Raw genomic sequence first — 26,296 nt, forward strand, 5'->3', positions numbered from 1 at the left:
GAAGTCAAATTGTTTTCGGAAAACAATAGCAAAGTAACTACAAGTCATTAACTTCCTCCCTGAGGCCTAGAACCAAACTCTTTTAGGGGCACTGAAAGAACTGGTAGCACTGTTTACTTAAAGACCTCAGGATAGGCCCCATAAATTAATTCCTGTGCATGACTTTCTGGAATGAGTGGGGTGAGTCATGGAAGTGGGAGAAGCCTGAGTGTGGAAACGGGAACTCTGATCTTTCAGAGCCCAACTAGATGCCAGCTGTGGGCCTGCTGTTTCTGGCCCTCTGGGTAAAGCTAATATATTTGTGCCCTGTGGACCTCTGACCTCTAAGAGGGCCTCTTAACAACTATTCTCAGAGCAAAACTCCCCTCTTCCAAAAACAAACTAAAAAAGGCTTCTCAGACAGGGTGCTCTAGAAAATCTTCTCCTGACAGATTTCCTCAGTGGAAAGCACAGACAAAAATTATGGTGCAAAGTAATGATTCAAACATGATTGTCTCAGTGTCAACCACAAAGATCAAAGAATCACAAGCCAAGAACACTAGGGCTGGAAGAGGACCATTTCAGGAAACTGAGACCAAGGTCAAGGGCAGATCTTACAAAGAACAGAGGCAAGGTAGGGGCTTCCTTAGGACTGAACAGGCCACTTCATTAATGCTAGGTCTTCTGACCTCTGCTGGGACACTTAGTTGGAAGTCCCTGGAGCTTAGCTTATTTAAAATTAGAAAGGACCTGCATAAGGATCCCGGTTGAGCCCCCAGCTCCCCACCTGCAGGGGAGTCACTTCACAGGCAATGAAGCAGGCCTGCAGGTGTCTATATTTCTAACCCCCTCTCTGTCTTCCCCTCCTCTCTACATTTCTCTCTGTCCTATCTAACAATGACGGCATCAATAACAACAATAATAACTATATCAACAATAAAAAATAAACAAGTACAACAAAAGGGAAAACAAAAAAAATAAATTTAACAATAAAATTAGAGAGAGAAGATGTAATACCATCTTACGTTCTCTGGGTTCTAGAATTACAACTCTAAGAACTACAGATTACTCTATATCCTAAAGATTTGAATGGGATACTTGTACTATCCCATTGGCTCTTATATTATCTTAAGTATCTGTGAATTATGAATTTGCTTCTGTTAGGGAAGATCATAATATTACATCCATGAAACCCCTAGGAGATTTTGGATGGGTTTTATGGGGTCTCAAGAATCTGAATTCATATTCAAAACTTTAAAGAAGAGGGGCCATGATATTTATCTGATTAATAAAACATTCTTAAGCCAGAAATGGTCAGAGTTGTGCTCTAGGTCTAGAAAAGCTGTTTTCTATCAACCTCTAAAGAAACAGAAACAACGGACAAATCCAATCAAGATCACCATATCCTGCTTCTTTCCAGACCCAGAAGCCTCTTTTCAAACAAAATGAGAGTGTGAAATAGACAGGAGGTGAGTTTTCAAGTGTAGTCTTCACCTGTCAGACATGGAAGGCTCTGAGAGCAGCTTGTCCAGTTTTTCCTTCTAGAACTTTCCTAAACTCATGGCCAGCCAAGACCAGCACACAGATCCATCACACTGAGTTCAGTACTCTTTTTACTGCCTCACAAGGTTTCCAAATACTTAATCAGGATCTTCTAGTGAAGTAGTATATAAAAATTAATTGTAAATATTTGTACCAGGTTTTAGGACTTCTGTAATTTCCAAGCATAACCCCTTACCTCCTCCTCCTCCTCCTTTTTTGTTTTTTTGCCTCCAGGGTTATTGTTATGGCTCTGTGCAGGCACTATGAATCCACTGCTCCTGGGGGCCATTTTTTTGCATTTTGTTAGATAAGACACAGAGAAATTGAGAGAGGATGGGAAGATAGAGTGGAAGAAAGATTGACACTTACAGACCTGCTTCACCGCTTGTGAATTGCCTCCCACCTGCAGATGGGGAGCCGGGGCTCAAAACTGGATACTTGTACAGGTCCTTGTGCTTAGTACTATGTGCATTTAACTGAGTGTGACACTGTCCAGTCACCACCATCTTCTGGTGTTTGTATGGTCCTAAGAGCTTTAAGCCTTTTACTACCTCTTGCCTATCTCCAAGTCCTCACATACCCAACTGTGAATCATTAGCCAGACATTCTTTGTGTACTACCTTACTATAAAAGAAGAAATTCTGCTGAAATTCAGGGCCCAGAACTTGTATTGTGAGCTAATTCTGGATTCTGGTTTTTTTTTTTTTGGGGGGGGGGAATCCTAGGTGTCATGGGTTTTGTTCACCTTTTATATTAGGTGGCCACAAAACAGTCCAAAACATTAGGAAAATTTCAACACTGTAGCCCCAAGCTCACTCTGATGTCAATGAATTGATAAATGTATTGGAGAATTTAGTGTATCCCTAAAACAAATAATCCTTCCCTTAAAACCTCTCACAACAATCAAGGAAAAGTTAGTGTAGAGATTATTCAGGGTTCTCCAGAGAAACAGAACAAGCAGGGCACACATATAATTGGAATGTATTGTGTACTACAGGAATTGACTCATGCAATGATGGAAGCCAAGCTATGTCATGGTGTGCAGCCTGTAAGCTGGAGAAACGGGAAAGTCAACGGTGAGACTGTGTCTAAGAACAGAAACCTGAGAACTGGAGGTGCTGATGGTTGTACTCCCTATCTGAGGTCTGATTACCAAAGGGCCACTAATAGAAGACCCAAAGTATGAAGATTTAAGAACCAGAAGCTCCAAGGGCAAGAGAAAATGGACATATCATCTCAAAGAAAAGTTAACATTCCACCTTCCTCTGCCTTATGTCATTTTTCAGGCTATTAATAGGTTGGGTGATGCCCACTCACAAACCTTTGTTTGTTTGTTTGTTTGTTTTCTTTTTCAGTTTTACTGAATTCAATGTTACTATCTTCTAGAAATGCCCTCACGCATGCCCATAAAGTGTTTTACCAGCATCTTGCTTTAGCCTGGTTAACACATAAAATTAACCACTAGAGTGAGAATAGGATGAATGTAGGTAAAAACATAAACCACCAGTATAATCATTCAATCCCTGAACAGGTATAACCAGCTTTATCAAAGAGTTACTGGTTATAAATTTGAACCTGTAAGGTCCTTCCTGTCTCAAATATCCATTAACTGTGAGCTAGGTCAACAGATGAATCATAAGCCAATGGACTTGTCCACAAGTTTGAAACCTACTGCAAGCTGATCAGGGATCTTTGAAACAATATGTGAGTAAAGAAGAGATGGGAAAAATAGATTTCTCAACTGAAAATGGTTGCCTCCTTACAGCACCAATGTAAGTTAGTGTGTGGAACTCACCTCAAATTTTTCCATAGATATAACATGGCAGAAGGTAGTGAGCTTCTCAGGCTAGCCCCTAAAAGGTTATTTTAGGATGCAATGTTGCTTAGCTACAGTACTGAGCTTTCCAGAGACTCTTAATAGTCTGGTCAGGATAGTCTCTGGATAGGATGAGTTCTGAAGGGGCTTCTGGGAATTGTAGATCTAAAATCCTGTCTCCCGCACCTACAACTAAGAAGGCCTTTCTTGCCTCCTTCTCTTACCAGGGATGGTAAATAACATTCACTGATCTTTCTTGCTTGCCTGCTTGCTTGCTTGCTTTCTTCCTTTTGATACTAGGGCTATTACTGGGGCTTAGGGACTACATTATCTGTAACCTTAAAGCTGGATAGTGAGATACGGAGAGGAGAGACACAAAGAAAGGAGAGAAGACACCACAGCACCACCCCACTGTTCCCGAGAGGCAGACTAGGAGTATGGACCGACCAGTCAACGCCCATGTTCAGCGGGGAAGCAATTACAGAAGCCAGACCTCCCACCTTCTGCAACCCACAATGACCCTGGGTCCATGCTTCCAGAGGGATAGAGAATGGGAAAGCTATCAGGGGAGGGGGTGGGATATATGGAGATTGGGTGGTGGGAATTATGTGGAGTTGTACCCCTCCTACCCTATGGTTTTGTTAATTTATCCTTTCTTAAATTAAAAAAAAATAGATGATATGTGGAGTCGGGCAGTAGCACATCTGGTTGAACGCTATGTTCCAATGTGCAAGGACCCTGGTTTAAGTCCCCAGTCCCCACCTACAAGAGGAAAGCTTCACAAGTGGTGAAGCAGGGCTGCAGGTGTCTCTCTGCCTCTCCCCCTTTCTATTTCTCCCTTCCTTTCAATTTTGGGATGTTTCTATCCAATAAATAAATATTATAATAAAAAAGTTTTAAATAGGTGATATAGAAAACCTATAAGGAGAAGTTAAAATCAACATTAAAGTACTAAGAGATACTTTTATCCATCATGCTTTTCCACATACATAATTATGGAATTTGTGTGTGTATGTAATTGGAATGATATCATATATATGATTATATGGAATTGGAATTGTATTATGAGCACTGTTTTGTAATTTCATTTTCACTTAACATGCCAGGAGCATTGTCTATGTTAACATGTATGCATAAATTTACATCTCCTTCACCTTTTAAATAATAGGAACATAGTGAGTGGAACTGCTATCCAAAGGGAATATCATGTGTCTGTGCCTTTTTCTTTTCTTTTTTTTAATTCATATTTATTTTTTTAATTTCTTTATTGGGTAATTAATGTTTTACATTCGACAGTAAATACGATAGTTTGTACATGCATAACATCTCCCAGTTTTCCATATGTTTGTGCCTTTTTCTGAGTATGTTGTCACTGCACCCAAATCCCCAAAGACCAACATGTGTGTAATACCCTCTAAGCTGATTTCACATATGTCACCTCCACTATCTCCAAAACCCTTTTTCCTACCAGGTGGATTAACTAGAGTCATCCAATGCCTTATGACAGGGCAGTATCATTCTTGTCAATGTAAATATCACTGTGGTGAAGGTAGATTGCATCCTTTTCATTTCTAAGACAAGGTAATTTGGTGCTGCTGACACATTTCTCCAGTCCCCCACCGTCTTCCCAAATGAATTAATCCCTGTGAGTCTGAGCCCTTGTTTCAAAGCCTTGAAAGTAGCCCGTGGGAAAAAGCCACATTTCTGAACAAAACAATCCAAAGCAAAACAAAAAATCCTCACTTCCCCCATTCAGCCAGCCCCTTCCCCACCACACACACATAACATGCAAAAGGAAGTGTGCTGGGCAAGTGGTGAAAGGCTGGGAGATAAGCCTGACCTTGACAGACTCTGAGAAAACCTTTGGAAAGTCTTGGGAGATTTATGTGGATAAACAGGGGTCAATGTTTAACTCCTGAACAGCTAGGCCAACCTTGGCAAGAGCACATGTCACTCCAATCAAGCCTGCTGCCCCAAGTGTCACCCAGGTTTCAATGATCTTATGAGATCCTGGGCCAAGGTCCCAGCATCACCTGTGGTGAACAAGACACAGAAACTGTATAAGAGACAAAGGCAGGTAAGACAGTGAGGTTCCCCAAAGACATGCATCAACCAGGACTGAAGACACCTCAGTCTAAATGACTCTGATGTGTCCTGGCTGATACTGGGAACTGACTTTGTTGGCGCAAAGCACAAGGACAGGCGTAAGGATCCGGGTTTGAGCCCCCAGCTCCCCAACAGCAGGGGAGCTTCACAAGCGGTGAAGCAGGTCTGCAGGTGTGTCTCTCTTTCTCTCCCCCTCTTTATCTTCCCCTCCTCTCTCCATTTCTCTCTGTCCTATCCAACAACAACAACAACAATAATAACTACAATAATAAAACAACAAGGTCAACAAAAGGGAATAAATAAATATTAAAAAAAAAGAAGTGACTTTGTGTGGCCATTCAAAGTCAATCATATGCTTTTAAAAAATATTATCAGTGATTTAATATTGATTTACAAAGTTACAAAATAAAAGGGGTACAACTCCCCACAGTTCCTACCACCAGAGTTTAGTTTATTCTATGGTCCAATCTTCTCTTCCTTTCTAAGTCACACATATATCTATTACTACATCCAAATATCTCTCCCTTTTTCCTCTTCTCTCTCCAGTTCCTGACAGAGTTGGAGTTCAGAGCCTTCCGGTGATACTCTCCCATCATTTCTTCCCTACTGGGAGTGTGGCCCAAAATTCTTTATGGGGTGTTGAAGGTGGGAGTCCTGCCTGTATCGAGGCCCAAGACCTCTAGCAGATCCTTCTCACCACTGTCACTGCTCATGTCCATCAGGAACAACATAATGGAGCCCTTTGTGGACCCCTAAAGGACCTTGGCCTCAATGTGGTTCAACAATGATAGAGAATGTTCCATTCTCTGAAGGGAAGTTGGACAATATACTCCACCTATCACTCAAGGATGATGGGTCCTGAAATCAGTGCAGCCAAGAATGTTCCTAGCCGTGACCACAGAATGCAAGCTCAGACCTATAGGGTGCAGAGATTACATAGGCTTTTGTGCTGACTATGGGTCACAGATTAAATGGATGGGGTTTACAGTTAACAATATTTATATGCTTCCCCATATTTGGGAGCTACTTTCTTCCCTAATGCAGCTTTCTGGTCCTTTTTCCAACATGACACCATCTCCCCAGACAACAGCTTAGGTCAACCTGTATATTATGTGTCAGGCTCAGGCCAAAAATAGTAGAGTCATGAGCCCCCTTGAAATATACCTAAAATAGACCTTCTAGCTTTTTCCAGCATGGAAACCCCAAATCTTCATCTGCAATATTATAGCCTTTAGGTTTATGATTAGTCAATAATTTGTTCTGCTTTATATCTTAACTCTTTTTCAGTCACCAGGTTTCATATGCTATCATGATGCCAACCTGACTTCCCTTGGGCAGATGACCACACCTATGTGTCCTGGAGTCCCGCCTCCCCAGAGCCCTGCCCCACTAGGGAAAGAGAGAGGCAGTCTGGGAGTATGGATCCACTTGCCAATGCCCATGTTCAGTGGGGAAGCAGTTACGGAAGCTAGACCTCCCACCTTCTGCACCCCATGATGATCCTGGGTCCATACTCCCAGGGATGAAGAATAGAGGAAGGGATTGGATATGGAGTTCTGGTGGTAGGAGTTATACTCCTCTTATCCTATGGTCTTGTCAATATTTCCATTATATAAATAAAATTTTTTTTAAAAAATAATGTATCTAGGCCCCAGATCTGTCATTAAAAAAAGAATGTTTCAACCAAATCTTTCCAACACCATCTGTTCACTCTCCTTTCCTCATTTAATACCTGATCTAAGGGGGAATGCTTTCAGTTTTCCACCACTGAGTATGATGTTGACTGTAGGCTTTCTACATATGGACTCCACTATTTTAAGGAATTTTTCATCTATTCCCATTTAATAGTCTGGACACAAAAGTGCCATCTTCTCCTAACCTCTTTGATACTCAAATTGGGTTGGGGGTAGGTGTCACTGCTTGGAACCATAATGCAAGTGAGCAGCTCATAAGTAGTCCAGGAGGTGCCAGCTAATGATACTGCAGCTTCCAAAGCAGTGGGAATTAAGACTCTAGTCAGAGAGTTTCTTTTTTCCCAAGGAGAGTCTGGCCAAACTGCAGAAGTGACCCTGGGCCCTTACCTGGCCTAGATGTACTGTATGAGAGGCTATCAGCTCAAAGCCCGCTCCAGCTTCCTCCACTACTGTTCCCCACTCACCACTTTCCTGACAGTGGCCCATGGGAACTGGTGCCCAGAGCACACCAGGTTAGCTCAGGGCTGCTGGAAAGGGCTTCTCTTTGAATGAGGAGGGAGGGTGTGCATATGTGCTTGTGTGTAGGGGTGCATGCTAAGTTGGGGTTACAGTTTACAGACGCTCTAGTATTAAGCTTATTAAAACATGCAGTACAAATGGGATGAATATTTTTTGCAAAACTAAAAGTGATAGTCTCGTAAAAGCTAGATGTAACTCATATTTGTGTACTTGATTTTCTTCAAAAAACTAAAAATTGCAGCTCTAAACATCTTCTAGTTGTAGTTAGACCTGCAAGACACCTAAGATGCCCTAGAAATCAATCATAGAACAAACATATCTAAACTATTACACTTAGGGGCCAGGAGGTAGTGCACTTGGTTAAGTGCACATATCACAATGCACGAGGACCTGGGTTCAAGCCCCCTTTCCCTACCTGCAGGGACTAAGCTTTGCAAGTGGTGAAGTAGTACTGCAGGTGTCTCTCTTTATTCCTCTCTATCTTCCCCTACTCTCTTAACTTCTGGCTGTATCTAAGCAATAAATAAATAAAGATAATAAAAAAGAAGAGAAAATATGTAAAATATGACATTTAATAATGTGCTACACCAGACTACCATGCCCAAGGCCCCAGAAGTTCCAGGCCCAATACCCAGCACCAACCTGAGCTGAGCGGGGCTGTAGTCTTTCTCTGTCATTAAAATAGTTAGTTGAAAATAAAAACGAAATGAAATATTACATTTAAAAATGTGTTATAAATGTATTGCCTTTGAAAATTGTTGATAGTCTTTCTTTGTTCAATTTACTCACTACTCCAGACATTTTGCATTTTTCCCTTTAGTAATTTTATCTTTCTTTTATTTTTTAAATGATCTTTATTTATTTACTGGATATAGATAGCCAGAAATTGAGAGGGATGGGGGTGATAGAGAGGAAGAGATACAGAGAGACACCTGTAGCCCTGCTCTACCATTTGCAAAGCTTTCCTCCTACAGGGGCTCAAACCTGGGTCCTTGCACATTGTAACATGTGTGCTTAACAAGGTGTGCTACCACCTGTCCCCTAATAATTTTATCTTTAAACTAGTATCTGAATCAGTATCTTTTAGTTACTCTTCTTTTTTCCATACAAAGTACTTTTTCTTCTGACTATATAAATAATAGACACTCAATATTAAAAATTAGCAATGTCTAAAACATAAGGAAGAAAATAAAAACCCATCTGGAGACTTCTGGAGGGTTGGCTATGGAGTAGCAGCTGCCACATTTGAAATGGCATCACCCTAAAATAATCACTGTCAACATTCAGTGAGTATATCTATATATGCTATTTATCAATATCTATACATGTGGAGATTCATAGGCATAAATGTGACTTTTCATAAAAGTTAGGGACTTTTAAAATTATGAATGCTTATATTTCTCAAGCATCATCTATTAAATATTCCTGACACAAGGATCCAGGAACTAAGTTGGCATGTAATATACATCTCAGATTGATCTAGGCACATATAAATAGATATATGTATCATGAAGTATCTGCAAGTAGACAGATAATTATATGGCCAGCTATATATAACTACCTAACTAGAGATCAGCTTATACAATGTGTGTATTTTTACTTGACATTACCAAGCAATCACCACATAATAAATTTTTTAAAAGACTGGGTATATTTGTTCTTTGAAAGTTTGACATGTAATTTGTGGTATGTAAGCCTGGTGTGTGTCATAAGACAGGGGTAGCATGGCATATGTCAGCCCCTAAAATCAGGAGTCCTTGTGATCAGTTGTAATGCATAAGAGAGTTTGAAATCCAAAGCCTAGAACTGATCATTACTCGACGTGAATCATAACAGTAAAAAACAAAAAAGCAAAACAAACAAGCAACAAAACTATTGACTCTGAATAGGACCTCGAAACTTTACATCAGGCTCAACCTGACGCTGTTGACTGGCTACGGAAGAAGGGCAAACGCTAGAAGAAGAAGGACCTCTGGAAACCGTGCTCCAAACTGCTCCATTTAGGAAAGACCAAGTTGAGACCCGTGAGTGGACGCTGCAACTGGAGCAGCTGAGCGCGTGCTCTGCTCTTGCTGAGTCAGCCTCTCCAACTCCTACTCAACGTGTTTTGTTCCTTATTATGTGAGGCATAACTCAAAGCCATTTTCCCTTTTTCTGAATTTCACTTGCCTAGAAAGGATTGGCCTTGTAATTCAGATATTTTCAGAGACTGAGTCAGAGGTGAACAGAAGGTAAGTGGATCCTTGAGAATTCAGGTTCCACCATGTCCAAGGTGATGAGGGCAGAGACAATGGTCACAGTTACAATAGCAAGTTTCTGTAACGCCATATTTCAAAACCACCACAAGATTTACATATTAATGTGTGTTAAGTGCTACCTACGCATTCTCGGACCCTTACAACACTCAGTGAAGTAGCACTATTTATTTTGGTGTTTTTTTTTACTGCCTCTAGGACCTTACACCCGTATGCTCCACTACTCCCCACAGACTTCTTTTTATTTTTTAATATTTAAAATAGAAATGGAGACAAAAGGAGAAAAATCTCAACACTGGTCTACCACTCTGGGAGTTTCCCCTTGATTCTGTGCATGGTGCTTCCATGGGATTTGAAAGTTCATCTATACATGTATTTTCACATGACTCTACTAGTCCAAGTGGCCTTTTTTTTTCTTTCTTTCTTTTGATAGAGGATGAGAGACAAAGAGACAGAGATGAAGAGAGGGAAGGTAAGGTGAGAGAGATAGGATAGAAGGAGAGAGATAGAGAAGAGAGGCACCCAAGGCACTGTGCTACTGCTCATGAGGCTCTCCTTTCCTGCAGGAAGTACCTGGGGGTTCAAATCCAGGTCTTTGTGCATGGTAACATGTGTGCTGTTTTGGGTGAGCCACCACTCAGCCTGGTTTGAATCATTTTTGCCACATTTTCCAGTTATCCTCTGACACTGTGCCTTATTCAGTGAGTGACTCCCTTCAATCTGTCTCCAAAAAGCAGCAAAAGCAGAGGATCCCACTATCAGTGGAATCAAGATGGTTCCACGGACAGCAGCATACTCTCCTTTCTTGCTAGCCACACTGACACCCAGGTGATACTCAACCTTGCCCACCGATGCTCAAACTGTCCCCAGCCACCTTAGGAGCATCAACACTCCCTTGACACCCCCCCCACCACCCATGAGCACAAGAGTCCATGGCAGACCTACCAGTTATCCGAGTCTGGTGACCTTGGTTCTAAGAGGTGTGCTGCCTCTCATGGAAGAGACAGAGTGAGAAAAATACCATCCCTCTGAATAATCACAAGTCAGAGGGACAAATAAACACAGACAGGCCAGCTGTCATAGCACATGGAGGCCAAGAGCAATTGAACTTGTACACACTTTATAAGCCACTTGGAGAATATTTTTAAATTGGGATATTTCGGCTGCAGATTTACCCTAGGGACTTCGCTCATCGACATGCCTGACGTTTGAGAATGGCAAGTTTCCATGAAGACTTATGTGTTGGGGTCACAAAGGCCACATACTCTGTATGTTTCCCCAGTGATCAGAGCCTACAGAAACTGAAATGGCTAAAACAAGAACCAAGGACTGCCCAGTTACATGGGCTCAGGGCTCTGGGTAATCCATTCTTGGCCATATTGGGATAAAGGATTTTCCTCCAACACTCAAAAAGCAATGAGCATCTGCTTGCAAGTATGGCCACTGAAAGCCAGGCTATTTGATTCATTACCCCAAAACCACAGGTGTTGTTCTTAGCCACATGTGAATTCATTTGATACTAGTTCATTTCTGAGCTCCTGAGATGATCAGAATTGGGGGAGACATGACAGATGGAAAAGAAAGCTTTTTAGGGCTTCAAGAAGTTAGAAGCTGCATGTGACATGTGCCAGTCTTAAAACATTGAATTGAAAAGGGCCGTTTTCTTCATTATCAGTATATGCAACCATACTTGAGAAACAGTGCACATCTTCTAGTCAATTACAATATCATGAAGGGAATTAGATACTTCTAAGTATCACTTTCTTTTCTCTGTAGTAAAATGACAGGTTAGTCTACCTATCCCACTAGGTCATGGATGCCTTGAAGATTAGACTGTGTCTTATCAACTACCCAAAATCTTTGGTGACATCTACATCTCCTTTGGGTTTTGTTCACCTTGTTAGGAAAGGTTGCCGAACCACCTTGTTTAAAATTGTAAATTCCAGCAAATGCCCTGCCCCACAAATATACATACAATTTCCCCTATTTTATATACCTTTTGTCATTTCCTGAGTTTAATGTATCCATTAAGCTTATGACCCACATCCCCAACTCTATTGTAAGCTTTATGAGGATGAAGATTTTATCTGTTTCAATTCAACACTGGATCTGCAGATGGAAGAATAGTGCTCACATTTATCAGTCACTCATGTCATAGCTGAACTAGTCTCAGTAATAGTGCCACCAACTTAATAGTCACTGAATAGTTCACTGGAAATTCACAGTCAACCCTAACCAGGCAGATCATATTTCTCTCTCCATTACACACAATTCCACTGACAAAACCATCTTTATCAAGGCAGATAGTTTCCTATCTGGAGGATAGAAATCTCGGAAACCAAAACAGAATCTATCACTGTTTAACTAAAATCTGAGAAAAAGATCGGGTGGGGTGCATTTCAGTTGTCCGGATACTCATTTGAGTAAGTTTGCTTTTCTTTCTCCAGTGAAGTGACAAAGTAGCAAATTGTACTGTGAGCTCTACTCTGATTCTCCAATACTTAGCCATTTTTCTAGTACCTAAAAATGAGAGAGAGAGAGAGAGAGAGAGAGAGAGAGAACATTAGAGACAGGTGGGCTTTGAAGAGACACTAACTTAGGAAAATTGGTCCTTGTGGAGAGGCTGTGCTGGGAATAGCACTTAAACCATTCATTCATTCATTCATTCATTCATTCAGCAATGATGAGATTGCCACTGCACCAAGACAAGGAAAAGTACATAAACATAGGGACACGCTTTGCTAAGAAACAAGCTAAACATCAGAATAAAGACCAAAATAGCTGTCAAATATTCAGTCCCATAACTCAGAGAGTTATGAAGAACATAACAACGATTGGTTCCATCCTCACTCGAAGTCAAGGAATGTGTCTACCTGTGTACAGATACACCTGCCTCACAGTGGGACCCTGGTGGTAAATGACAGCCTCTCCTTCCACAGTAAGGATTTGACAACCACTCTCAGCCAGCGATACCTGAATGGTTTGGTTGGGTTCAGATTTCTTATCTCCTTTCCTTGTCCTGATTCTTCGGAGCCTTTCTGATGTCCCACATGCTCCACATCTCAGGGTGACCCAGGAGACAGTTTCTCTTCCTGCATCATGTCTTGTCTCTGCTTTCAAAAAAGTCTCAGTATATCTACTCTACTAAGAAAAAAAAAAAAGATCATGCCTTCCCTATAAATCAGGTTTTGATTGAATACACATAGAATCAGCCAGTTTCCATCAATGGTTATAGAGTATCCCCTCACTTGCTTTCCTATGGCCTCATGCTCTGGTCACCATACCTAGAACATGGCAGAGGGGAGGCATGTAAGCCTATTTCTTTGGGCAAAAATTGTCACTGGAAAATTGGTTAGAGCAGAAAGTGGATCCTGTAAGTGCACCATAAATTTCATGTGGTCATCACTGCCCCCTAAGACTACATGAGTCTAATTCTTTTTGCTATTTCATGACTAATGTTAGTTAAACCTATATAGCTGTCAATTGAGTTCTGTGATTTTAAAGTTGTATAATACCCACCCCTGCTGTAGGGGAACCTCATAGTTCAGTTGGGGAGATACATTAAACAATCCCAGGTGAGGGGATGCTACCAGTGCGGTGATTGATTTTTTGAAGGAGTTTAAGGAACCACTTGTGCTGGGGATAAGAGAGAAGAATCCCTAAAGTAGAAGAATTTTGTTCTATTTTGTTTTGCCACTAGGGTTATCACTGCAGCTTCATGCTTGCCCAACTTCACCATTCCTGGTAATTTTTTTTTTTTGCCTCCAGGGTCATTTTTTCCCATTTTATTGCCCTTGTTGTAGTTGTTATAGCTATTGTTGTTGTTGGATAGGAAAGAGAGAAATCGAGAGGAGGGCAAGACAGAGAGGAGGAGAGAAAGATAGACACCTGCAGACCTGTTTCACCTCTTGCGAAGCGACCCTCCTGCAGGTGGAGATCTGGGGGCTTGAACCTGGATCCTTGCGCTGGCCCTTGAGCTTTGTGCCATGTGCTCTTAACCTGCTGCACTACCACCCAGCCCCCTGGTAATCATTTTTAATAGAGTGAGAAACAGAGAAAGATGGAGGAGAAAGAGGCAGAGAGAGGCTGCACCACTCATGAAGCTTCCCCTCTGCAAGTGGAGAGCCAGAGCTTGAACCCAGGTCCTCACACATGGTAACATGTGGACTCTACTGAGTGAGCCACTATCCAGCCCTCATAACTGTCCTTAGTAGTCCAGGTTCTATTTTCACCAGCATAAGGCTTAATGTCTACCCACTGTCTCTAATCATCCTGTATTTCCAGCATTCAAAACTAACTCAGATTCTTTGTTCTCTAACATCCCTGACACCGACCTTTGAAATTCTTAACTGATTAGATGGTGAGTCGGGTATGCAGATGTGTAAATAAATTAGGTTTTCAGAACTTTATGTCATGGATCATGTTCTAGGCCAGCACTTGGACCACTTGGCTCCCACCACACAATTGGAAAGTTGACAAAAAAGGTTCCAAGCCTTCAAGTGATTCTCAGACCTGGATTGGGAGCAGAGTCACCAGGCATGGCTGGTTTCCAGCAAACCTGGTGTCATAAAATGACGCAGGTCTGAGCTCCAGCATTCTTCTGAAGACAAAGAAGTGAAGTTAATGGGAATAATTCTTTGTTTCCTCTAAATTTCTGTCAATGACTGGAAAACTGGAATCCATCTGGGAAACAGTAGCTCTGCCTAGGTTTTGTTTCTCTTCTAGAATTCTTAATTTCTCTTCTAGAATTCTTAATTGTCCTCTATGAGATTAGCTTTTATATTAGCATATGGAGGATTAGTGTTCTTTCCTGCCTCCTTCATGGCATTAAACAAGAGTTCCTGGGTATGGATACAAATGGAACACTTGTGAGATGGGTTTACAATGAGAAATTGTGAAGATTGATGCCTCTCAGTAATTTACAGCCATCTTCTAAATATCATCTCAAGTGCTGGAAATAGAAGCAGCCCTTTGAGTCCAAACCCCAGTCCTGCCATTACTTAGCTGTGTGAGCAACTCACTCAGATGTCTGTGGGTTACCAGATATGCTAAGGTAGTGATAGCTTTACTATTCCCAGAGTCTTAATGGAAGGTCAACTGGCCCACCATGTAACAATTGGCACCAAGCCTCACCCAGACTTCACACTGAATCCAACCGCAGTTCCAACCTCTCCCCAAAGGGAAATTTTAAAACTGTCCATAGTGAACTTCCCATACAGCACAAGTGAGAATGCCTGCATGACCTACATTCTGGTGCTTGAAGCCAGAAGAGAGCTGACCTGGGAGGTGCCTTGCCTTACATGTGGGCCAAGTTCAAATCCCAGCACCACATACACATAGCAATATCATGACACTGGGAGAAGCTATAATGCTGTGGTCTCTCTCTCTCTCTCTCTCTCTCTCTCTCTCCCTCTCTCCTCGTGTGTGTGTGTGTGTGTGTGAAATAAAACTAAAAATATAAGTAAACTCATCCAGAAGCAGTGAAAATGCACATACTAGAGGCCCCAGAACCAACAAAAGAATAACATCAACTTCCCTGACTTCTCTAATGGAAAATAGCTATGCCTGAAATAATCTTTTCTATGGCTAATAATCTTGTCTTTCTTTTCTATGGCTAATAATCTTGTCTTTCTGACCAATAAGAACCCTTCTTTTTGTACAGATACCCATAAAACTTTTCTAGCCAGAAAACACCTAGAATTGCCAAAACCATCTTGAGGAAAAGAAACAGAAATTGAGGCATCACACTTCCAGATCTCAAACTATATTATAAATCCATCATCATCAAAACAGAATGGTACTGGAACAAAAATAGGCACACAGACCAGTGGAACAGAATTGAAAGCCCAGAACTAAATCCCCACACCTATGGACATCTAATCTTTGATAAGGGGGCCCAAAGTATTAAATGGAAGAAGGAGGCTCTCTTCAATAAATGGTGCTGGGAAAACTGGGTTGAAACATGCAGAAGAATGAAATTGAACCACTTTATCTTACCACAAGCAAAAATCAACTCCAAATGGGTCAAAGACCTGGATGTTAGACCAGAAACAATCAAATACTTAGAGGAAAGCATTGGTAAAACACTTTCCCACCTAAACCTCAAGGATATCTTTGATGAACAAACCCAATTGCAAGGAAGACTAAAGCAAAAGCAAACCAATGGGACTACATCAAATTGAAAAGCTTCTGCACAGCCAAAGAAACTATCAAACAAACAAAGAGACCCCTCATAGAATGGGAGAAGATCTTCACATGCCAGACATCAGACAAGAGACTAATCACCAAAATATATAAAGAGCTCAGCAAACTTAGCACCAAAAAAGCAAATGACCCCATCCAAAAATGGGCAGAGGATATGAACAAAACATTCACCTCAGAGGAGATCCAAAAGGCTAACAAACATATGAAAAACTGCTCCGGGTCGCTGATTGTCAGAGAAATGCAAATAAAGACAACATTGAGAATGTCATACATCAAAAAGGACAGTAGCAACAAATGCTGGAGAGGCTGTGAGGACAGAGGAACCCTTTTGCACTGTTGGTGGGAATGTAAATTGGTCCAGCCTCTATGGAGAGCAGTCTGGAGAACTCTCACAAGGATAGACATGGACCTTCCATATGACCCAGTAATTCCTCTCCTAGGCATATACCCCAAGGACTCCATAACACCCAATCAAAAAGAGGTGTGTACTCCTATGTTCATAGCAGCACAATTCATAATAGCTAAAACCTGGAAGCAACCCAGGTGCCCAATAACAGATGAGTGGCTGAGACAGCTGTGGTATATATACACAATGGACTACTATACAGCTATCAAGAACAATGAACCCACCTTCTCTGACCCATCTTGGACAGAGCTAGAAGGAATTATGTTAAGTGAGCTAAGTCAGAAATATAAAGATGAGTATGGGATGATCCCACTCATCAACAGAAGTTGAGAAAGAAGATCAGAAAGGGAAACTAAAAGCAAGATCTGACTAAATTGAAAGTAGGGCACCAAAGTAAGAACCCTACTTGGTGAGGGGGAGAGTAGACATGCGGCTTCCTGGGCCGGCTGGTGGGGGTGGGGGTGGGGGTGGGTGGGCGGGATGGGATACAGTCTTTTGGTGTTGGGAATGGTGTTTATGTACACTCCTATCAAAGTGTAGTCATATAAATCACTATTTAATTAATATGAGAGGGGGGAAAATTGATTGTCTCGAAGTTTTTAAAACATAGACTGAGTCTTTTTTAATATATAGGCTTTGATATGTGGACTCTCTCAGAAGCCTAGACCAAGTAGATCAGAAGCAACTGGTGGCACAGCTATATACAAGATACTGAGTATTATAGAGCAAACCCTAACAAAGGGACTTTTCAAAGTTAACCCAATTACCAAATAATGTGATGATAAAAATAACTATCCATTGTCTTTTTGAACCCTAATACAGCAGGAACCTCACATTTCCACTATAGAGCCTATATTTCCCCCAGTCCTGGAACCTTAGGGTAGGGCCCACTTTCCCGCATGCCTCTCCCAATTCATATAAAATAATATTGCATCTGCCGATCGCAACCTAATCAATACAATGATTGCCACCTCAACATGCTTCACCTCAGACTGTGTCCAGAGACTTGAGATGTGGAATGACAACCCTTCAGCTTCATTACTCAGGTGAGACATTTCCTTTCATAGTATTCTCTAATTCCATCCCAGGTGGTTCACTTTCTAACAAAGTCCCAAAATCTAGATATAAACCAGGTTCTGTGAGATAGAGCATATGTTCACACATGTCCATAAACTAGGGCAAAATGTATACCTGAAAGCAGAAGTACACTAGAGTTTGCAGTGAGTACCCCCTCCAACACTTCCTCTCCACTATTCCAACCTTTGGGTCCATGATTGCTCAACAATTTGTTTGGCTTTGTATGTTAACTCTCTTTTCAGCCACCAGGTTCCAGAGGCCATCAGGATGCCGGCCAGGCTTCCCTGGGCTGAAAACCCCACCAATATGTCCTGGAGCTCCGCTTCCCCAGAGACCCACCCTACTAGGGAAAGAGAAAGGCAGACTGGGAGTATGAATTGACCAGTCAACGCCCATGTTCAGCGGGGAAGCAAGTACAGAAGCCAGACCTTCCACCTTCTGTAACCCACAACAACCCTGGGTCCATGCTTCCAGAGGGATAGATAATGGGAAAGCTATTGGGGAGGGGATGGAATATGGAGATTGGGTGGCGGGAATTGTGTGGAGTTGTACCCCTCCTATCCTACAGTTTTGTTAATGTCTCCTTTCTTTTTTTTAAATTTTTTTTATATTTTATTTTATTTACTTATTCCCTTTTGTTGCCCTTGTTGTTTTATGTTGTAGTTATTATTGATGTCGTTGTTGTTGGAGTCTCCTTTCTTAAATAAATAAATAAAAATATTTAGGAACAAACCTAAAAAAAAACTGTTCTAGCAGAAACATTGCCCAATTCATCAATCATTTAATAATTCATTTATAACTCTAAAACAGTTCAGACTAATTTTGTGTTTCACATGAATAATTGCTTTAAGCATTTATATATTCATCCTATAAACATTTGTCGAGCACTTTTTATATGCTATATAAAAACTAAGTCACCTCAAGGTATCCAAAACAGACCTCCTCAAAATGTGTTGTTTTAACAAGTGGATTATTTCCAGTTGTGATCAACTGCGGCCTTTCAGACACACAGCAAATTTATCACTCCCTTAGTTACTTAGAAGAATGAAAATTGGGTGTTATTCACAGAATGTTTACTACTGGAAATACCTTTCTATCAGAGACAGAGGCATATAATTTCTTTTTAAATATTTGTTTATTTATGAGAGAAAGAGGGAGAGAAAACCAGAGCATCACTGGCACTTGCAATGCCAAGATAGAACTCAGGACCTCATGGCTGAAGGGCCAATATTTTTTTCTCAGCATTTTTTTAATTTTATTAAATTTATTTATAAAATAAAAAATAGAAAATATAGACAAAACCATAGGTTAAGAGGGGTTAAAATTCCACACAGTTCCCACCACCAGAGTTTCATATTCCATCCCCTCCAATGGAAGCTTTTCTATTCTTTATCTCTCTGGGGGTATGGACTGAGGGTCATTATGGGGTGCAAAAGGTAGAAAGTCTGGCTTCTGTAATTGCTTCTTTGCTGAACATGGGCATTGGCAAGTCAATCCATACTCCCAGCCTGCTTCTATCTTTCTCCAGTGGGGCAAGGCTCCAGAGAGATGGGGTTCCAGGGTACATTGGTAAGGTCGCCTGCCCAGGGAAGTCAGATTGGTATCATGGTAGCATCTGCAACTCAGTGTCTGAAAAGCACTAAGAAATAAAGAATAAGCTGTTTAATAATCAGGAACCTAAAGGCAAGAATGTAGCCAATGAGATTTGGGGTCTCTATTTTGGAAGGTCCAACACTTTAACCACTGTACCATCTCCCAGGCTTTAGGGCAGGTATCTAATTACAGAGCAGCTGCTGTTCTTCATGTGAGTTACTACCTATCTCTTTGAAATCTCAAGCTCCCATTCTATGTTTTTTTCAGCCAGAGATAGAGAGGGAACACCACCACAGCATCAAAGTTTCTTCTGGTACAGTGGAGACCAGGCTCAAACCTAGGCCATATGCATGGCAAAGCAGGCACACTGTCCAGGTGAGCTATTTCAGCAGCCTCAAAGATTTTCACATAGGAATTTGGGGGGCGTAAATATTTTGTGTACATTTTACCTAATTACTACCATAATCAGGACTTTTGCCTGATACCTTCTACTAAATTCCCTCTGATTTTTCTAGATAGCACTTGTCACTATTGGACACAACATCTACTAATTTGTTCTATTTGTTTTTGCTATTACTTGTTATTTATTTTGCCTTTTTAAAGCATATACTTTTTGAGAACAGGGACTGGTCTCCCCTCAGCACCTAGAATAGTGACTGATATGTAATAGTTAGTCATTCAATATTCATTTAGTTAATAAGTCAATTGAGCAAACATGCACCATGGACCTTTGTATAATTTAATCTGATTTCAATATTCTTAGGAATGATACAGAGTAGATATAAATATCTATGTGTCTATATATGATATTGTCAAGTTCTACTTAATGGATTAAAATACTTAGCATAAGTTAAAACACCTCCTCCAAGACCACCTAGCTTCTTTTGAGTGCCAGGATTGGGTGACAACATGAGCAGGGTCCCCAAAACCCTGCAGCCCCCAGGGCCTTGTGTCCTGGTCACCCCGCTGCCCAGGAAGGTGCTGATGGAGAAATTAGCAGCTTTCATCTTAGAGCTGGGGAGGTTGGGGTTGGGAAGGAGACAGTAGCTGTATCTGCTTTGGTGACAGTGACCCAGGAAAGAGGCAGAGCCTGAGCTTATCAGCAGCACCTTTGTTGTTTAAGTTTCGGGGGCGCCAGCAGGCTGGGCTAGCTTCGCGGCGGTAGACAGAGACAGAGACTCGAGGACACACGGCTGGGCCGGGAAGCTGTATTTCTTTATTCACGAACAACGATTCATAAACTAACCCAAACTAATCACCACACAGCTCTCTCCTGCATCCTTCTCCTCAAGCGGCTACCCCGTCCATCGGGGTTCCGGGCGGGGACAAGCAGGCCCCGCGAAGCTAGCAGAGGCCAAACTAAATCTCTCAGAGGTAGGGGGAAGGGGGCCAAACCAACACGAAGAATACCAACACACCTTGTTGACTTTGAACGCTTCTTCATCACCTCTTTATCTGTCCTCAGCATCTCTGATAAAATGCCACAAGCAGTGTGGGCCTCCCTCAGGCTCCTACCCCACATGGTGCTCCTCTTCTGGGCTTCTTCTGGGAATGCAGTCCCTGGACTGCATTTGTCTGAAAGCCTAATAGAGAATGCTCACTTCTAGAGACAGAGGGGACCTGGGATGTGAACTTCTGGGGTCTTCTCTCCCCGACCTCCTGCCCTCCCTCTCTTGTATGTTTCTTTCCCTTTCCAGTAACCACCACCAGGGAACCATTTATTCCATGAGCTTTTACTGATGATGACTACTACAACCTTTCTTGGTGTAACAGGACACACAGCATCCAGACCCTATAAAGAATTCCTTCCTCTTTTTAAAACTTTTATATGCAGAAGGCCTAATAAGATGACCCAGGTTTAAAGACCAAAGGAGCAGCTGGTGAAATAGTTCACTGGGTAGGGCTCTGCTTTGCCATGTGCACGACCCAGCTTCAAGCCCAGCTCACATGGCATTGAAGGAATTCTTGTTGCTGTGATCTCTCTGTCTCTATCTCTGTCTCTCTCTGCTTCTCAGTCTCTACAAAAAATAAACTTGGGGAGTCAGGCTGTAGTGCAGCGGGTTAAGCGCACATGGCACTAAGCACAAGGACTGGCTTAAAGATCCCAGTTCAAGCCCCTGGCTTCCAAACTGCAGGGCGTCACTTCACAAGCGGTAAAGCAGGTCTGCAGGTGTCTTTCTTTCCGCGACTCTGGTAGTCTAACATCCAAGTCCTTGATCCACTTGGAATTTATTTTTGTATTTGGTGAAATATAGTGGTTCAGTTTCATTCTTCTGCACATTTCAACCCATTTTTTCAAACAAAATTTGTTGAAGAGACTCTGCTTTCCCCCATTTAATAGTCTGGGCACCCTTGCCAAAGATTAGATGTCCATAGGTGGGGGGTTTACCTCTGGGCTATCAATTCTATTCCACTGTTCAGTATGTCTATTCATGTTCCAGTACCAAGTAGTTTTGATGACAATGACCCTATAATACAATTTGTGACTGGGAGTGTGATGCCTCCAGTTCTGTTCTTTCTTCTCAAGATTGTTTTGGCGATTCTGATCTTTTCTGGTTCCAGATAAACATTTGTAGCATTTGCTCTATTCTCCTAAAAAAATGTGGTTGAGATCTTGATGGGGATAGCATTAAATTTGTAGATGGCTCTGGGTAGTACATTCAATTTGATGTTAGTTATTCCAACCCATGAACATGCAATATCTTTCCACTTCTTTGTGTTTTTTTCATTTTCCTTGAGTAGTGACTCATAATTTTCAGTATATAAGTCTTTCATTTCTTTGGTTAGGGTTATTCCTAGATATTTTATTGTTTTGTTGCTATAGTAAAAGGAATTGATTTCTGGATTTCAATTTCTTCTAACTTAGTGTTTGCATAGAGGAATGTATATTAATTTTGTGGCCTGACACCTTTCTGTATTGCCTGATGATATACAAAAGCTTCTTGATGGATTCCTCAGGTTTTTCTATGTATACTATCATGTCATCTGAAGATAGGGAGAGTCTGACTTCTTCTCTTCCAATCTGTATCCCTTTAATTCCTTGCTCCTGCCTGATTGTTATGGCAAGAACTTCCAACACTGTGTTGAATAGTAATGGTGACAGTGGACAACCCTGTCTAGTACCTGATCTGAGGGGAAATGCGGTAGGTTTGCTATATATAGACTCCACTATCTTCAGGAATTTCCCATCTATTTCCAGTTTTTGTAGTGTTTTGATCATAAAAGGATGTTGTATTTTGTCAAAGGCTTTCTCAGTATCTATTGATATGACCATGTGGTTTCTGGTCTTGCTTTTGTTGATGTAGTGATCATGTTGATTGATTTATGTATATTAAACCAACCTTGCATCCCTGGGATAAACCCCACTTGGTCATGATGAACAATCTTTTTAATATACTGCTGTATCCGCTTGGCTAGAATTTTGTTCAATATCTTGGCATCTATGTTCATCAGAGATATTGGTCTGTAGTTTTCTTTTTTAGTTGTGTCCCTATCTGCTTTTGGTATCAGAGTGATGTTGGCTTCATAGAAGCTGGAAGGGAGTATTCCAGTGTCTTCAATCTTCTGGAAGACTTTTAAAAGTAGAGGTATTAGGTCTTCTTTGCAGGTTTTTCTTTTTAATATTTCTTTATAAAAGGAAACATTGACAAAACCATAGGATAAGAGAGGTACAACTTCACATAGTTCCCACCACCAGGCCTCCATATCCCATCCCCTCCCCTGACAGCTTTCCTATTCTTTAACGCTCTGGGATTATGGACCCAAGATCATTGTGAGATACAGAAAGTTGAAGGTCTGCCTTCTGTAATTGCTTCCCCACTGATCATGGGCATTGACAGGTCAAGTCATACTTCCAGCCTGTTTCTCTCTTTCCCTAGTGGGGAAGGGATCTGGTGAAGCAGAGCTCCAAGGCACATTGGTGAGGTTGTCTGTCCAGGGAAGTCTGGTCGCATCCTGCAACCATCTGGGAACCTGGAGGCTGAAAAGAGTGTTAACTTACAAAGCCAAACAAATTCTTGACCAATCATGGACCTAACGGCTGGAATAGTGCAGATAAAGTGTTGGGGGAGTCCTCCATTTTGTAGGTAGCTAGTAGGCATATTTTAGTTATATTTCAAAGGGCCTGTAGTGGTTGTTGTTTGTTTGTTTGTTTGTTGTTGTTGTTTTGGTTGTTTTTTTTTTCCTGAGCCTGAAATCTGACATGCAGGTGGATCCAGGTTATTGTCTGGGGAGATGATGTCATGGCTGGGAAAACGACCAGAAAGCTAGGTCAGGGAAGAGAGTAGTTCCCTAATATGGGAAAGGGGTATAAATATTGTTGACTGTAAACCCCATCGATTTGATGTGATCTGGGGCCCATAATTAGCTTAGGAGGCTATGTGACCTCTGCATCCCTTCAGATCTGAGGTCACATTCTGTGGTCATAAGTAGGAACATTGACGCTGCCCCACTATCGACCCATCTTCCTCAGGTGTAACGTAGAATATGTTGTCCATCCTCCCTTCAGAGGATGGACAAAATTCTCTACCATTGTTGATCCAAGTTGAGGACAAGGTCCTATGGGGGTCCATCTTTGAAGGTTTTGTAGAATTCATTTGTAAATCCATCTGGTCCAGGACTTATTTTTGGGGAAGATTTTTGATAACTGTTTCAATTTCATTAGCTCTGATGGGCCTGTTCATATTATTTAGTTCCTCTTTATTTAATTTTGGAAGTTCTTAGGTATCTAGGAAATCATCTATTTCTTCCAGGTTCTCCAGTTTGGTGGCATATAGTTATTCATACAAGTCTTGCATGATATGCTGAATTTTTGTGGTGTCTGTTGTGATATCTCCTCTTTCATTTAGTATCTGATTTATTTGGGTCTTCTCCCTTTGTATTTTGTGAGTTGGCTAAAGGTTTGTCAATTTTCTTCACTCTTTCAAAGAACCAACATTTACTTTCGTTGATCTTTTGTATGGTTTTCTTATTTTCAACGTTATTTATTTCTGCCCTAACATTAGTTATTTCTGTCCTCTTGCTTAGGTTAGCATTTCTTTGTTTTTTCTTCTTCTAAGACTTTAAGATGTGCAATCAGGTGTTGATTTGTGCTTTTTCTTGTTTCTTAATGTGTGCTTGTATGGCTATGAACTTCCCTCTCAGTACTGCCTTAGTTGTGTCCCAAATATTTTGACAGCTTGTGTCTTCATTTTCATGGAACTCTTGAAACATTTTCATTTTTTCCTTTATTTCCTCTTTGACCCAGTAGTTGTTAAGTAGTGTACTTTTGAGTTTCCACATTTTGGAACTATTACTAATCTTTTGTTGATTGTTAAGTGTTAGTTTAATTCCACTGTGGTCTGAGAAGATGCTTGGGATGATTTCAATGCTCTTGAATTGGCTGATGCTATCTTTGTGGCCTAACATATGGTCTATCCTTGAGAATGACCCATGTGGACTTGAGTAGAATGTGTATTCCAGTTTTTTGGGATGAATGACTCTGAAAGTGTCCAATAGTTCTAGTTTATCTATCTCCTCATTTAGCTCCCTCATGTCTTCATTGGTTTTCTGCCTGGATTATCTGTCAAGTTGACAGAGTGGGGTGTTGAAGCCCCCTACTATGACTATGTTGGTGATAATATATTGCTGTAGCTCTTTCAGTAGATGTTTGACGTATGTAGATGGCTTCTCATTGGGTGGATAGGTGTTAATAATTGTTAATTCCTCTTGATGACTGAACCTCTGAGCATTAAGTAGTGTCCATCCCTATCTTTTCAAAATTTATTTATTTTAGAGTCTATCATGTCAGATATGAGAATAGCTGATCTTGCCCTTTTTGTGGGCCACTGGGTTGTATGATAGTTTTCCATTCTTTGACTTTGAGTCTGTGTTTGTTGAGTTAGGTGGGTTTCCTGTAGACAGCATATTGTTGGAGTGTGTTTTCTGATCCATCTTCCTACTCTGTGCCTTTTAATAGGTGAATTCAGGCCACTGACATTTATTCATATCAAATATTGAAGATATTTTAATGCCATTCTTGTAGATTTTTAGAGTGTTCTGATATATGGCCAATCTTATGGGTTTTCCTCTGTAGGTGACTTTTGTTTTTCTCTTGCAGCCTTCAGGATCCTTTCTTTATCCTTATTCCTTTTCATTCTAAATAGGATGTGTCTTGGTGTCTTTAAGTCTGGGTTAATTCTGTTTGCGCCTTTCTGGGTTTTCCTGAACCTTTATGTCTTTGATATTGTCTAGACTAGAGAAGTTCTCTGCTATTATGTCCTAAAGAATGCTTTCTTCCTCTCCCTCTCTTCTTTCCCTGGTAAGCCAATAATGTGTGTATTATTTCTTTTGAAGTCATCCCATAGGTCTCTGTTGTTGTTTTCAGTATCTCTTAATCTATTTTTGACATCTCTTACTTCTTTTTCAGTTGTCTCTAATTCACCCTTGATCTTGTTAACTCTGTCTTCAGCCTCATTTATTCTAATCTCTCTTCCCTCTAGTGTTTTCTGGAGTTCATCCATTTTGTTACCCTGTTCTGATACTGTTTTAGCTTGTTCAGCTAGTTGTGTTCTTAGCTCAGCTATTTCAGCTCTCAGCTCTCTAATAACCTGGAGATAATTAGTGTTTTTCTTCCAGGGTCTCATTCTTGTTTCTGCATTTTTGATGACAATATTTTCAAACTTTTTACTCTTTCCTTTGATTATTTCCTTAACTAGTGTTTGTATGTTGACCTCATTATTTTATGCTTCACCCTTTGTGGGACTTTTAGCTGGACTCTTGTCCGGGTTCATTTCTCCAATATTTCTTCTTGTTGGTTTAAACATTTTATGTAGTATGTTATAAGGTCCCTCTCTCAGTACTTTTCATCTTACTGATCACTCTTCCCTGGATTGACTTGTGTCTAAGTAAGGTAATTAAAGGGTATTAGTTGTGGGTATTGATAGTTGTTTCAATATTATTTTAATCCCTGAGTTTGAGCACAGTGGCTTTAAAAGCCTCTTTTGTTCTTTTTCTTCCCTGTAGGCTATGGGAGCCTGAGGGCTTTTAAACTATATGTAGGCTTCTTAGCTTAATCACTGATTCCTGACCAAGAGATAAAGCAGGATGGTGTGCAGATAATCCAGTG

At 41.0% G+C, this 26,296-nt stretch overlaps 1 pseudogene; it reads left to right on the forward strand.

Moving 5' to 3' along the window:
- Positions 1-486: 486 nt before the first annotated feature.
- LOC103118473 (UBX domain-containing protein 8-like) overlaps positions 487-26,296 on the forward strand; it is a 77,827-nt pseudogene continuing 52,017 nt past the window's right edge.

The sequence above is a fragment of the Erinaceus europaeus genome, chromosome 11 (genome assembly GCF_950295315.1).
Source record: "Erinaceus europaeus chromosome 11, mEriEur2.1, whole genome shotgun sequence".
In the NCBI taxonomy this organism is placed as follows: Eukaryota; Metazoa; Chordata; class Mammalia; order Eulipotyphla; family Erinaceidae; genus Erinaceus; species Erinaceus europaeus.